This window comes from Pistacia vera, unplaced genomic scaffold (assembly GCF_008641045.1).
Source record: "Pistacia vera cultivar Batoury unplaced genomic scaffold, PisVer_v2 Contig31, whole genome shotgun sequence".
In the NCBI taxonomy this organism is placed as follows: domain Eukaryota; kingdom Viridiplantae; phylum Streptophyta; class Magnoliopsida; order Sapindales; family Anacardiaceae; genus Pistacia; species Pistacia vera.
The window spans coordinates 1,632,611-1,648,269 of record NW_022196124.1 but is presented as its reverse complement, the minus strand read 5'-3'; the positions used below and the strand labels follow the sequence as shown (position 1 = coordinate 1,648,269).

Below are 15,659 nucleotides of genomic sequence, written 5' to 3'. Positions count from 1 at the left end.
TAAAAAATAGGAATCTTATTTCCACTTTGGCAGATCGACTTACACTGTTACACATACCTAAGGTTTGCCTAAAAGATAAGTTGGTACCTAAAAGGTTTTGAAACAACAAATAGGTACCTTCCGTCATGTTCTGTTAGTGATTTTCGTTTGATAATAGTAAAAAGACTAAAATGCCTTTCAAAGTTTAATATTTTAGCTTTTTATAAATTTAAAAATTTCTAAAAAGCCTCCTAGGTTTGCTAATTTGACTAAATACTCCAATATATAAAATTTTTATAAAATAACAAAAACACTCCTGTCACCCGCAGTGTCAGATTCTTGCCACCACCGTCGGAATCTGGCCAGAAAATTTTGTTACGACACAAACCCACGTAACACAAACCCATCGGATCTGTGTCGTAACGCGTCGATCTGGCCTTTTTCGGCCTCGACGGTCAGATCTGGCCGGAAAATGCCAGATCGTCGTGTTACAACACAGATCCGACTGGTCTGTGTTGTAACACAATTTTTCGGCCAGATTCTTGCCTCGACGCCAGATCTGGCTGTAGATCTGACTTTTTCTGGCCAGATCAGCCACGGATCTTGCCGGAAAATGCCAGATCTACGCATTATGACACAGATCCGATGGGTCTGTGTCGTAATGCAATTTTCCGGCCAGATTCCGACGATGGTGGCCGGAATCTGGCACTGTGGGTGGCGGGGGTGTTTTTGTTATTTTATAAAATTTTTATATATTGGGGTATTTAGCAAATTAGCAAACCTAGGGGGTTTTTTAGAAATTTTTAAATTTATAAAAAACTAAAATATTAAATTTTCAAGGGCATTTTAGTCTTTTCAGTATTATCAAACGAAAATCACTAACAGAACATGACAGAAGGTACCTATTTGTCGTTTCAAAACCTTTTGGGTATCAACCTGTCATTTCGTCAAACCTTGGGTATGCGTAAGTTGTTCGGCCTTCCACTTTTCCTTCCAAATTTGAGGGGAATGACATCCATTACCGGTAATGGGCGTTAAAAAAATGTCCAATTTACCCTTTTTTTTAATTTGTAATTTCTCATTTACCCTTAAATCAATATATTTTAAATTTAAATTATTTTATTAAAATAATTATTATTATATCTGTAATACTACACTCACAAACCTTTCTCATTAACCTTCTCTCACAAACGTAATAGGTTAACTCACAATGGGTTCCACCTGCCTAACAATGAGTTTCGTCTGATCAATGCAAGTTTGTCCATGTCAGCGTTTATGAGAGAAAATTATGAATTTGTTTGTCAACCTATCTTTATTCTTATTATATTTCATTGTTTATCCTTTATTATCAAACCGATACTATTGTCGCTACCGATGCCATTCGACAGCGTGTTGTCCTCGTCGACAATTTATCCACGCTATCGACGTCACCTATGCCACGTGATGAATCAATATCGTTATATGTCCACTAGGCATATCCCAACCTCCTATAATCGTCATAATGATGTTCACATGCGGTGGTCGTCGATCACAACCTTTCGTGTGACTCTTTGTGACAATTACAGAGGGTGGGATCTGCCCATTGGTGACACCAACAACGTGGCAGAAATTAGTTGGTCGTCCAACATTGACCAGTTGTATATTTTTTTAAATTTTTTCAAATTTTTTTGGAAAGATTTTGAAATTTTGTAATTTTAGAATTTGAAATTTTACATTTAAATAAAAAATACCTAATCACAAGCAAATAATGCAATAATATCTATTCATTCCATAAGCTCCCATAGCCCCCCTCTTTATTTGTCTCTGTCTTTATTGGCCATCTCTGTTAATAAAAGTAATCGAACTCAAGAATTCTTGATTTATACATTTAAAGTCTAATTGATAATCCGTCTTCCGTGGTGTTCATTCTAATATTTTCATTCCATTTGATTCTAATCCATAAACCTAAGCCCGTTGTTAGTAATTATATTAAGATGGGGTTTGCAAATGCAACAACAGACTTGAGTTTCACTCAAACACAGAAAAATCAAGTTGCAGCAGCACCGTCCATCTTTTACCGTCCTTCATATTAAATCCGACCAGAGAATGGGTTTATAGAAAAGCAAACATTAGCCGAACAGAGCTCATTTCATGACAACTGAACTAAAGTTTGAAATTATCACTGTTCATGGCAATAAAAGAGAAAATATATATATATATATATTATATATATATCTGAGAAAAGAGATTCAAGCATAGAATAGAAGGAGATCTAAATGAAGAACAAAACAGAGCTCTAGGAAATTATGCAGAGTTAACTTCCATGAAAATGCAAGCCGGCTGACGGCTAGTTTTTGAAGCCAACGTAAACATTATATGGCGCTCCTTCAACGGTAAGAAACTGAGTTCCTTACGAGGGTTCGGAAGCGCATGAAGATGATGTGGTGCTCCATTGCCATGGCATCACTAATTATTTGGAAATTATTCAAAGAGAAACAGTCAAATGACTCAGTCACTTAGGGACTTTGCATTTGAAATTAGTTTTTTAATGCTTGGAATATTCATTTTTTTAGTATAGAATATCGACGATTTGTCAACTTATCTTCTCTGAAAGTTGGTTCTGACTTCCAAGTCTGATGTGTTAGACCTTTTTACAATAGGTCCTACACTTCTCATATAATTACATTTTGGTCCCTATTGATGTGGGCATACGGTTGTGTCTCTTGAGCAGTTGTCTTTGATGGAAAGACAACTACATATAAGAAAGAGACTTTACAGGTCCCATTGATGCAGTTTTAAATTTTTTTTTGATTCCCAAAACCATCACCCAAAATTGCAGTCGTGGAAGATCCTGTAATTCATAAAGGAGCAATAAGATCAAAAACCATTGCTATGGCTGGAGGTTTGTCTTTACTTCCGCATATATTCCATGGAGATTTTAAACTGAAATGGATTGTGTTCAATGAATATTGGAATTGTATGTGTTTTACATTTGGTATCAGAGCTTTATATGAATCTCTACCTAGCATGAAGTTGTTTGTTGCAAATCTGAAAAATTGCATAAATTAGGCTTTTTCCATTAAAACCCGTACTGTAAATCAGCTAACTTTATTATAAATAGAATTTGTTTTCGATTTTGATGTCATTGGAATCCTTGTGAAAAAGCTTTCAACGGTAATTATTTGTCAAAACAGAGTTCTGGATGCAAAGTTAGTCAGTTTAAAGTTTTTGTTGGTAGTTATGTTTGGGGTGTTTTCAGAAGCCATTATGGCATCGATTTAGGACGAATTGTCATTTGGGATGTCACTGATATATGTTATAAGTCCACATTTGAGTTTCCCTCGAAAACGCCGGAAAAATGGCCGGAAACGGGCTGTTGAAAATCTGGGTAAAAGTTGCAGAAAACCGGTCAAGAAGAACCGACCCAATAGGAAAACGGTCAAACTGACCCGTTCACATTCAAAAGTCAAACCGGGTCAAACAACCCAGTCAACTCAGCCCCAACCCGTCAGTCAACCCCACCGGTCAACAGTCCAGACGGTCATGAACCGTTCAACGAGTCAACCGGTCAACGGACCGGTCCAATGGGGCGAACCGGTCAACCGCCCTGGTCAAACGGGTCAACCCACCCTGTCAAGACCCTCGGCTTGCAGGCCTTGCACTTGCGTCAGGCGCTGAGGGTTTAGGTTGGGCACGTGTATGCCGTGAAGGGGCCGTGGAGGCGCGTGAGGCTCGTGAGAGATGTGCTGCCTTCTGGCGGCGCGTGGGCGCTCCTCTGGTCACGGTGGCGCGTGGAAGTCGTGACAGCTTTATGATGGTTTTTATGTTATATATTACTTGTTATGCATAAATATGTATTTCTTGTATGATTTGTGTTACATTATACAATTCATGTTATAAGTTATTTGATGTTTTCTGAATCTATCTATTTTTTGATTATTTAGATAGCCGCAGCATCTAATTATGATAATGTATGCATGTAAGAATAAGTTGTGATCATATTAAGTTAAAAACATCGTTTGTAGTTAATCATATTAGTATAATCATTTACCCACAGGGAATGTTATATTTTATGATTAATTAGGGATGAAATAGAACTTATTCTATTTCTTAATTAGCCCACAGGTATTATGAAATATTAATAATTCTAGTTTCATCATTAAAGGATAATGAATCATAATATGTAATGTCTTTACCCACAGGGAGATTTTATGATATGTCGATTCATTTAGATTTATTATTTGTTTTACTTTGTAACTTATAATTTTTTATTGATGGTTTGTGTCCTCATAATTTATTTATTAAGCATGTCTATTGAATTACCTACAGTTGATCAAACTTTGATGTGGTTGAGGATAAGGTTCCTATTTAATGGTGATAACTACAAATCCTGAGAGAGGCTGTCCTTCTTCATATAAGGTGCATAGATCTTGACTTAGCTCTTCGTAAGGAAGAACCACCAACACCTACAAACTAGCTCTAAGCGGAGATTGCTTGTAGAACGTGGGAGCATCCAACCGTTTAAGCATGATGTTTATCAAATCTCACATTACGAGTAGTATCCGTGGGTCGATACCGGAGTGTGAAATGTCAAGGATCTTATGGAGGCAATTCATGCACCTTTTGAAACATCAGACAAGGCATTAGGAAGCATCCTAAGAGTAGATTGACATCCATGAAGTTGACTGTATTAAAGGAGTCCGTGAGCATCTTATGAAAATGAGGGACATAGCTGCTCAGTTGAATCCCTTCAGATGGTGATTAATGATGAACTTCCTGGTGCATTATGTCCCGAACTCTCTCTGTCTCATTTATTCCTTTCAAGATATCTATAACACGAAGGATAAATGGTCAATCAATGAGCTTTGCATGTGTGTTCAGGAGGAGGAGAGACTGAGCTTCAGGAAGTGAATGAAACTGCACATCTGTGTACAGGAAATGTCAAGTACGCTTCAATAAGAATAAGAAGTGGAAGGAAAAGGCAAGCTGCATGAGTTATGAGCAAAGGTATAAGGACAATATCAAGTGTTTCTTTTGTAAAAAGCGGACACATGAGAAGGATTGCCTAAGGAAGGCCTGGCTTGATAAGAAAGGTACCTCTCTCTTCTTGGGTGTTATGAATCTAATTGATTTGTGTTTTCACATATGATGTGGATTGATTCTGGTTCACAATCCATGTTCTATACCATACAGGGTTTTCTGGATCAAAGGAAGCCATTAGGAAGAATGCAGCATCTATTCAGGAAACGGATGCCTTCACGTGTTGAAGCTGTTGGAACTTATAGACTTATTTTAAGTACTAATTATGTTTTGGATTTGGAACGAACCTTTTATATTCCTAGTTTTTCTAGGAATTTAATTCAGTTTCTAAACTTGTACCATGTGGATACTCTTTCAACTTTTATGTTAGTTCTTTTAATTTAATTAAAATTCATCTATTGTTGGAAATGGTACTTTGGTTATGGTTTTTTAAAATTCATTTAAGTGATACTGTTCTTCAGTCTATGACTTCACATGCTAACACTGGTATGAAAATACTATTATGTATAAAAACTCTTCCTTTTGTGGCATAGGAGTTAGGACACTCTTCATGATAGGATTAAAAGGTTGGTAATGCTGGAGTTCTTGAAACTCTGACTTTACGATTTGAATACTTTGTAGACTGCATTAGGAAAGCAGACTAACAAATCCAAGAAGGGTGCCAAGAAGAGTTCTGAACTTTTAGAAACTCAACACACAGATATTTGTTGCCCTGACATGAGCTCTAGTGGTCAGAAATTTTTCATCACTTTATTATGATTACTCACGATATATGTTCTCTATATGCTTTATACCAAGGAAAGCGTTGGATGCTTCAAAATATAAAGCAGAAGTAGAGAAACAATGTTGGAAACAAATTAAGATCGTGAATCTGATAGAGGTGGTGAATATTATGGTAGATACACTGGTATAGGACAAGCACTTGGTCCATTTGCTAAATTTCTTCAAGAGCAGGTATTATGGCTCAGTACACCTTGCCTGGCACACATCTCATAATGGTGTAGCAGAACGGAGAAATAGACATTAATGGATATGGTACGGAGTATGCTAAGTAACTCCAAACTTCCTATTCTTTGTGGTTGAGCTCTAAAAACTGCAGCGTATATATTAAACCGAGTTCCACAAGGCGGTTCCCAAAAACGCCATCGAATTATGGAAAGGTTGGAAACCAAGTTTAAGTCATTTACGCATCTTGGGGCTGCCCAGTTGGGGTTAGAGTTTATAATCCACAAGAACGGAAGTTAGTCCTAGGACTATTAGTGCATATTTTATTAGATATGCAGAAAATCCAAAGGATATAGTTTATTGTCTAACCATTCCAGTAGAATTGTGAATCAAGAATGCCAAATTTCTTGAATGATTGGGGTCAGTGGGAGTGATCAAATCAGAGACTCAGTCTCTAAGAAAATTGATGTTTCAGACAATGCTCCTCATCAAGTAAAAATTGGTTGTTCATCCCAAACTTGAATAATGAGGAACACTCAATCAAAATCCACATTCTTGTGATTGTTTTAGAAGATCATTTGAATAACCTCCAATAAAATGGAACAACCAGTTGTGCAACAGTCTCAAGAGACTGCTGATACAACTTGGGATCTACTAGAACAAGAAATCAGCAATTCCTACTGATTATGAAGTGTATATGCAAGAGTCTGACTGTGACATGTATTGAGGATGATCCAACACGTTTCACAAGCTATAACAGCAGTAAATCTGAATTGTGGTATAATGCCCTGATTGACGAGATGAATTCTATGGCGGATAATCAGTTTGGGACCTTGTTGACTGCTACTGGAAAGAACCATTGGTTGTAATGGTTATTTAAAACCAAAAGGATTCATTAGGCAACATTGAGAGTACAAGCTAGACTTGTTGCCAAGGGTTCACAGCAAAGGAAGGAATAGATTACAAGAAACATTTTTCCAGTTTCTAAAAAGGATTCCTTTCGATCATATGGCATTAGTTGCCCATTTCAATTTAGATGTACATCAATGAATGTTAAACAGCTTTTTCAATGGAGTTTGGAGGAAGGGTTATATGAACAGCCTGATGGGTTCATTCAAGTGATGGTGAGGCATTGTTTGCAAGCTTAAGAAGTCCATTTTGGACTTAAACAAGCCTCTCGACAATGGTATGTAAGATTTCACACTGTTATCTCTCATTTGGTTTTGTAGAGAGATGTCATGGATCAGTGTATAACCACAAGGTCAGTGGGAGTAAAATCATCTTCTTGTGTTAATATATAATGTATTCTCCTTGCAACCAATGATTTGGGTTTTGCTACATGAGGTGAAACAATTTCTCTCTCAACATTTTAGTATGAGGATATGGGTGAGGCATCTATGTCATTGGCATTAAGATTCTAGGGATATTCGTCGACATGTTTTGGACTATCCAGGAAGCCTATATTATAAATTCTTGAGAATTTAGGATGAAAGATTGTTCCCCCAGTGTTGCACCCCTTGTGAGGGTGAAGGTTCATCTGAACCACTTTCCTACACTTGAGATTGAAAGAACAAAGAAAACTATTCCTTAGCTTCAGTCTGTTGGAAGCTAATGTATGCTCAAGTCTGTACTAGACCTGACATCGCTTTTGCAGTTGGCTTTAGGAAGATTATCAAAGTAATCCGGTTGGATCATTGGAGAGCTGCAAAGAAGGTCATGAGGTACCTTCAAGGAACCTAAGGTTTCATGCTTACTTAAACGTTCCGACATTTTAAGACGTCGTCGATTTCAGACTCAGACTTCGCTGGATGCGTGATTCTCGAAAATCAACATCCGGATAGTTTTATGCTCGCCGGAGGTGCTATATCTTGGAGAAGTGCCAAACAATCTTTAGTTGCCACTTCTACCATGGACGCTGGTTGTTTCCTGTTTTGAGGCAACTACACCAGGGTATTTGGTTGAGAAGTTTCATTTCTGGGCTGGAGTTGTTGAGTCTATCTCTAGCCAATAAAGTTATATTGTGACAATTCAGCTGCTGTATTCTTTGCTAAGAATAATAAGAGTGGAAGTCGAAGTACACCTGGACATTAAGTACTTAGCAAAAGGGAGCACTTAAAGCCAAGAAGTGCTCATTGACACAGTACATACTGAGCAGATGATTGCTGACTCCTCTACGAAAGGCATGCCACCAAAGACTTCAAGGATCTGTTGTTCATGGGACTATGTCCCGCTTTGTCACTTATGAGAGGTATACTTTCATTGTCTGAAACTTTGTAATTTAGTTGTTTTCTCTTTTCAGTTTGTAACATTTGGTTGGACAAACAAACATTCTAGAGGACTAGAATAAACATTTGAGGTTTGTTCATAGAGTGATATTCCACATTTAAGCGTTTATTTAGAAAGAGTAAAATGCATTGTAATACATATCAGTATACTTGTTTAAAAGGACTTACCGCTATGATTCATGTAATTTCCTCCTTCTAATGTGAACATACCGTATATACATCTCTTGTGTTTTGGATTATATTATACAAGTTTGGACCAAGTGGGAGAAGGTTAGACTTTTTACAATATGGTCATACACTTCTCATATAATTACATTTTGGTCCCTGTTGATGTGGTCATACGGTTGTGTCTCTTGAGCAGTTTGTCTTGATGGAAAGACAACTGCATATAGAAAGAGAACTTTACAGGTCCCCATTGATACAGTTTTAATTTTTATTTGATTCCCAAAACCATCACCCAAAATTGCAGTCAGTGGAAGATCCTGTAATTCATAAAGGAGCAAGAAGATCAAAGAACAATTGCTATGTTTAGGTTGTTCATTTACTTCTGCATATTCCATGGAGATTTAAACTGAAATTGATTGTGTTATCAATTAATTATTGGAATATGTATGTGTTTTCACATGATGGCCATGACTCATACCACCAAAGCTTCTAAACCCTCGGTTTTGACTTAACATGTACCCACAACTGCGCCACTATTACCATTTTACTACCAAACTCTTCCGCTATTTATCTTCTGTTCCCACAATCCATAGAATTATGATATCTTCATTTTTCATCAGCCATTGTCTTTACTATTGTAGTGAAGAAGAAGCGAAGATCACAAGAGGCCAGCCATGACTGTATTTACAAGAACCAAATGCCCATAGAGGATCGTATCAAAGACCTTCTCTCTCGCATGACTGAAAGAAAAAATTGGTCAAATGACTCAGATTAGCGTGGGTCGCCACTCCCGAGGCCCTTAAAGACCTCTCCATCGGTAAGGACACTTCTCTCTAATTACAATTTATGTTAGTTCTAGTGTTGTTTGTTCTTTGAGGCATTTATTCATGCATTTGGTTCACTTTTTTTTTTTTTTTTTTTTTTTTGGGTTTTGAGGGAGTATACTCAGCGCGGAGGGAGTGGACCCTTGAGAATGCGTTGTCGTCTGATTGGGCGATATGGTTGACGGGTACCAAAAGTCAGCACTTGAGTCCAGGCTTGGGATTCCGCTCATTTAGGGATTGATGCTGTTCATGGTAATAGCATCTACGGTGCCACTATTTTCCTCACAATATTGCCTTGGCCACAAGGTTAGTTTTCATTTTATAAGGGAAAATCAAGTAACACTGGACCAAGTATTTGAATTGATGGTAAGACTCCACCTATAATGGTTCAATGTTAGCAAGGTTAAAGCAGCAAGTGCATTAAGACTTGATGAAATTATCCCTCTTTTGTTTCTTCAAGTTTTTGGTAAGGTTGTCACAGTTGCTGCTCCTTGATTCTGATGAATTGCAATCTGTACAGAGATGGAGATTTGGCGCGAAGGATTGGAGCTGCAACAGCTCTTGAAGTTAGGGCAAGTGGCATTCATTATACTTTTGCTCCCTGTATAGCTGTAAGTCGAAATGTTACTGGTCGCTCTTCTTATACATTAATTAGTGTCTTCAACTTGTTAGTTGAATTGATTTTTCATCACAGTAATGAGCTTTACTGTTATATAGCGAGCTAGACTGGAAGAAATCCTTCATATTTGTTAAACAAACATTGACTACCTTAATTTCCAACCTTTTTTGTTCTCGGACTTATTCTTGTTCCACCTTTTACCAAAACTATTAGCATTTGATTGATGAAGTTATTTATCTTCATTGCACAAGACAATTCTTTTTTTATTCTCTTTTCTCTCGATGTTCCAGATTATTTGCTGGATTAATTTGTGTTTGATGTGCACATGCAATGTAATATGAGATCTTACCTATCAAACTACAAGGAAAAATTATTAAATAATAACTTGAGAGAAATGTAACTGATGCTTTCATTTATATGTGTGAACATGTTATCAACTATCTTGTAATCTGGTAAACTGTATTCCTTTCAGATGTGAGATTTATAATGGTAATTTCAGATGTCCTTAAAGAATCTAATCATGAATTCCAGCAATTGAAAACTACCATAACTTGAGATAATCCATTTGCTTGTATATGTTATTCTCTTTATTCTTTCTTAAGAATCATTCTTTGCTTGAATCGATTTTTCCTAAGCAAGCTTATTTGGCTCGTCAGGTATGCAAAATCCCGGATGGGAAGATGTTATGAGAGTTATGGTGAGACACAGACATCTTAGAAAGATGACTCCCATTGTCTCAGGATTACAGGGAGAGCCACCAAAAGGACACCCCAATGGCTACCCTTTCATGGCTGGAAGGTAGAGAGAATGACCATCTAATAACTTTCTTTTCCACATCTTTTACAATCATACAAATATGTTTTAAGTGAGCCTCGTGATCAATGAATTCTATCTTTTCATCATTACTCAATTTCGGATTTTATACACTGATCAGGAAAAGGATTTAGAAGTTCCTTTTCATTTCTGTTTCTTGAATAAACATACTATTATATCTCTTAGCTTCTGCAGTCACTCTTAATTCTGTTCTACCCCATAATTTAATGCCTTGTCCATTTGAAAATGTCCTCATTAATTTACTTGATGATTCCAGAAACATATTATTGCATGTGCTAGCATTTTGTTGAGATGAGGGTACTAAGAGAGGTAAAATGAAGGAGATACAATTTTGCCTTATGATTGTTGGAGAAAGTTCATATGGCAGCTTTTCTGACTGTTTCTCAAGAGTTTGCACTGTCATGGCTCATTTCAGTTGGAATGGCCGCAAACTGCATCTGACCATTTTTTCCTGACAGAAGTTTTGAAAAATAAGCTAGGTTTTAAGGTAGACAACCCTGATTGTATATGTTTGTCAATACTCCTGTTAATTCCTAAAGCTTTTCCTGTAAATACTATATTATAATTGCACATCCAGTTAAAAATACTATTTATGATAGAATTTCTGAATTAGAAAGTAACAGTTGTTTTTATATGTATATTCACTTTGTTCTTCTTTACTAAATTTTCTTTTTTCTTGAGTGTATCAATGCTAAATTGCAGTAAAGCTTGATACAGTAATATTTGTTTTCAGGGTATTTTAATTTCCGATTGAAGGTCTTGACAGACTTTGGAAACCTCATGGATCAACTATCGCTACTGCATTTCTCTGCTATTAATGCTGGAATTGACATGGTAGAGTCTTATTCCTTTAAGTCCAATTAGAGGTTGTTTTCCTTGATTCACGCCATAGGTTTCCTGACTGGACAATATGCAGGTTATGGTTCCTCTTAGATCGAACAATTTGTGGACGATTTGACATTTCTGGTGAATCTGAGAGGTACCAATTTCTCGGATTGATGATGCTGTTGAACGAATACTGAGAGTGAAGTTTGTTGCTGGTCTTTTTGAGTATCCTTCTCTGACGTCTTGCTTGATACAGTTGGTTGCAAGGTAAATTTCTGGAGCCAGTTCTTCATTTGCATTAGACACCTGTGTCTTCTCATCACTAGAAAGCCCAATTTCTGCCATGTCTACCAACTTACAGATAAATTTTCATGCTTTTCTTCTATACTGACATTGCCTCAGTCCAACGCCTAACTATCACCAAATCGTGCACTCATATTATGATTCCCTTCCTGGATCTATGAAAGCCCTATCTACAAAGGAAAGGGGGAAAATTCAGAGCCATTTTGTCCAAACAAAAGGACCACATTTAAAAATAAAGAAATAGAATGGTTGCATTCTCTTTTTTATTTTCTTTTGTTTATTTTTCTGATTTTAAGGTTTACTTATGGGGAGACAACTGAATGCCTTTTAATTATGAATGAAGTTACCTGTAACTGAGAGATGATATCATGTCTTTTATATTTTTTTGCAGCTTCACAAGAACTGGCTCGTGAAGCAGTTCGAAAGTCCTTAGTTCTTCTAAAGAATGGAAAGAACCTGAGAAACCTTTTCTTCCATTAGACAGAAATGCTAAAGAATTTTTGTCACTGGATCACATGCTGATGATCTTGGGTATCATGTGGAGGATGGACAAAAACTTGGTTGGACTTAGTGCAGAATTACAATTGTATGCAGCTGTATTCTCCTGCCCCCACTTCTCTCATCATTTCTCTTTATTTTCTTCTTGTTAGTCTGCTTATTAGTAAAGAGATTACACTGCTGGAGTCTAGACTCTTTCCATGAGGTATAGACATTCATATCACCTCACACCAGATGCATCCCTACACATATTCTCATGTTTATGCACTTTTACCATGTCGTTAAGAAGTAGTTATATTTAATTTTATTGCTATGTATTTGTGTTTAATTGCTTCCAATTTTGTGCAATACTATTCTTTTCAAGTTAAATAGAAATGATTTCTGTCCATGCCTGAGAAGCACACCACCACCCCTCCCCTCCAATTCACACGCAGCAGGCAGGAAGAAAGTAAAAAAGAAGACTAACATATCTGATTCCTGTTCAGCTTATTTCCAATTATAATGCCTCAGTTTGACTCCTAGTAAACCTTGTCACAATGACGTATGGGCAAAAAAAATCTACCTCCTTTGTAATGCAGGCATTGTACTAACAAAATAATCACATTTCAGGTGCAACCATTTTGGATGCAATCAAAGAAGCAGTGGGAGAAGAAACAGAAGTGATCTATGAAAAATATCCATCACCAGACACTTTAGCGGAACAAAATTTTTCATTTCCTTGTAGCTGTTGGTGAAAACCATATGCGGAACCACGGTGACACTTGGAGCTTCTAATCCCCTTCAATGGAAGTGATGTTATCACTCAGTCGCTGAAAAATTCCCACGATGCTATTCTGATAACGGAAGACCTGTGGTTGTAGGCCACAGTTATTGGAAAAAGTAGATGCTTTGGTCCTGCTTGGTTGCCCGAAGTGAGGGAGGAGGAATTGCAGATGTTGTCTTTGGGGATTATGATTTCACTGGCCGACTCCCACAGACATGGTTAGAAAGGTTGAACAGCTGCCAATGAATGCTGCAGATAATGCATATGACCCTTTATTTCCTCTCGGTTTTGGTTGGCATGCAATAAGGAGAAACCCTTGGCCTAAATAATCTTTGAACCAAGCTGGTCTAAGGTTGAGGTTCTTACTGTGGAATTAGCTAGTTTCAGATTCATAAAATTCTATCACAATCCTACTGTTTCCTTGTCATAATTGTATCAAAATGTCATGAACCTGTCTTTTTCATCGAAGGCGATATAGTTTGTTGGCAAGAGGTTCAATTAGTAATACCAGCTGTGTGTGAAACATGCTGAGGTGAGCATGTCAGATCAATACGCAAATACTGAACTATTTCGATTCCGTGTCGAAAGCAGGAGATAGTAAGATAGAATGTCAGATCAGAATCCAGATGGTGACAGACATTATATCACATTCTCATGGTATGTTAAAATTTTTCTCTTCTCCTAAGATGCCTCAAACTATGTTGTTGTAATCTGATATGTTCCTCTTGAATAATTAAATCTCAACTCCTTATGCATGATTACTTTGTTTAATGTTATTGAGATAAAAATACTGCTGCTTTCCCTCCCTTCATATAATGCCTCCCAAATGTACACAAGACCCACAAGATAATTATTTTTTCAGATCTGGCGGGCCAGTGAAGCAGCAAAGAGAATAAACACACAACCAATGATCTGACTATACTAGTGTAGATAGAGGGTAGTTCAAATCACGGTCAAGACAAACTTTGTTCGTTTGTGATTTTATGAAATCATTGAATTGGAATTGAAACTTTTATGTTTGCTTTTTAAAATATGTAGCTCAGATTAGAGGTTCAGTTGTATACATCAGTTGATAAGTGTGATTTACACTAAGCAATCCTGGAGAAGAATCAGAATATTTTTTGTGAGAGTAAGATAGATATAACCAAGTAGGAAGTTTTGATATTATGAATGTGGTGTAATGTAACACTAGTTAAGAGATTGTGAACACAGAAATAAGAATAAAGTAAACAAGTGCCTTTTTTTCTTTCCTAGCAACTTGCTGTAAAGGCTAGTGCTTCTGTAAAGGAAGGGTGGGATAATTTTGTCATTTATGCTTGAGGAGACATTATATTAAGATTTCTGTGTGTCTACTGTTCTTTGCTCATTGGGTTAGGTAGAATATAGTTTTATTTTTTGGCAACTGTACTTCTCATGACACTAGAAAGGTTTAGTCGATGATCAGATTCGTGGTTTTTCCCATAAGGTTGCAGGATTAGAGCTTGTCACACCGCTACATGACAAATGGTCGTTATTTTCTATTTCCCAAAATGCTACAAGGGTTAGACCGTTTCCGAAAAGGTTAGTCGGATGACGAGATCTATAGTTTACTTCCATAAGATTCGGGATTAAAAGATGCAAGTAAGTAGTAAGCTAAATAGTATAAGAAAAAAAGGCAAAGCAAAGTAAGATGGGGTTTATCTTTAGGGTTTGTCGTTTTGTTTTGAGTGTCAACCTAAAGTTGAAAATTCATTGAGAGTTAAATTAAAATCAAAGATTTAAGTAGAAAGAAGAGAAAGTTGTTTGTTTTTTGTGGAGGAGCTAAAATAAATACAATAAAAATTATTAAAGTTAGAATTTTGTGTCAATGCCCATCTTAATTGAACCAAGGAACTTACTTACTTCTAACATAAACAAGCCAATTTAAATGGATTTTAGAGAAGGAAAATTGTAAATTCATGGAGCTAGAAATGGGTTTTGTGAAAACGATTGGATTGGATGCATAGAATCATTAATCTCACTAAATAGATTGGATTACTTGAAGGGTGATTAACACTTTGACTAATTAAGGGTAATTAATAACTCTTTGACTATGATTAGAGTGAGTAATGAATGAAAAAGTAAAACGGTAACATTACCGTAACAATAGTAAGATAACCCATATAAACCACCCCTAAATGCCCAGATAAGGTAATAGAGACTGAGATTTTGAATTTGATTCTCTTTGGTTGTTAATAGAGGTAGCCAGTAAATGGTTTATCCAGTCATTAACTTTATGACCTTGAAAGATTAGTCAAGATACACGTAAACTATTTCAAACACTCCTAATCACAAAAAAAAAAATAATAATAAAAAATAAAAAAAAAGACAACCCATGTAATGAATTGTATTGTAGTTGGAAAATGCATGTGGGGGAGGGAATGGATGGAGAAATAGTAGCTACTTTTGTCATTATAATAACATAATTTCAAAGCCGCAATCAACAAAGAAAGAAGAAGATTCTCTTTGTTCAAGTGTAAGAGAGAAGAGAAAGAGAGAGAGAGAGAGAGAGAGAGAGAGAGAGAGAGTCTTGTAATTGTATGTATGCGTGTGTTTTTGGATTTTGGTTGAACATTCATTGA

General features: G+C 36.6%; 1 pseudogene; it reads left to right on the top strand.

The window, feature by feature from the left end:
* The first annotated feature begins 6,989 nt into the window (after nucleotides 1-6,989).
* The window catches only part of LOC116136144, a 28,924-nt pseudogene continuing 20,254 nt past the window's right edge, over nucleotides 6,990-15,659 (top strand).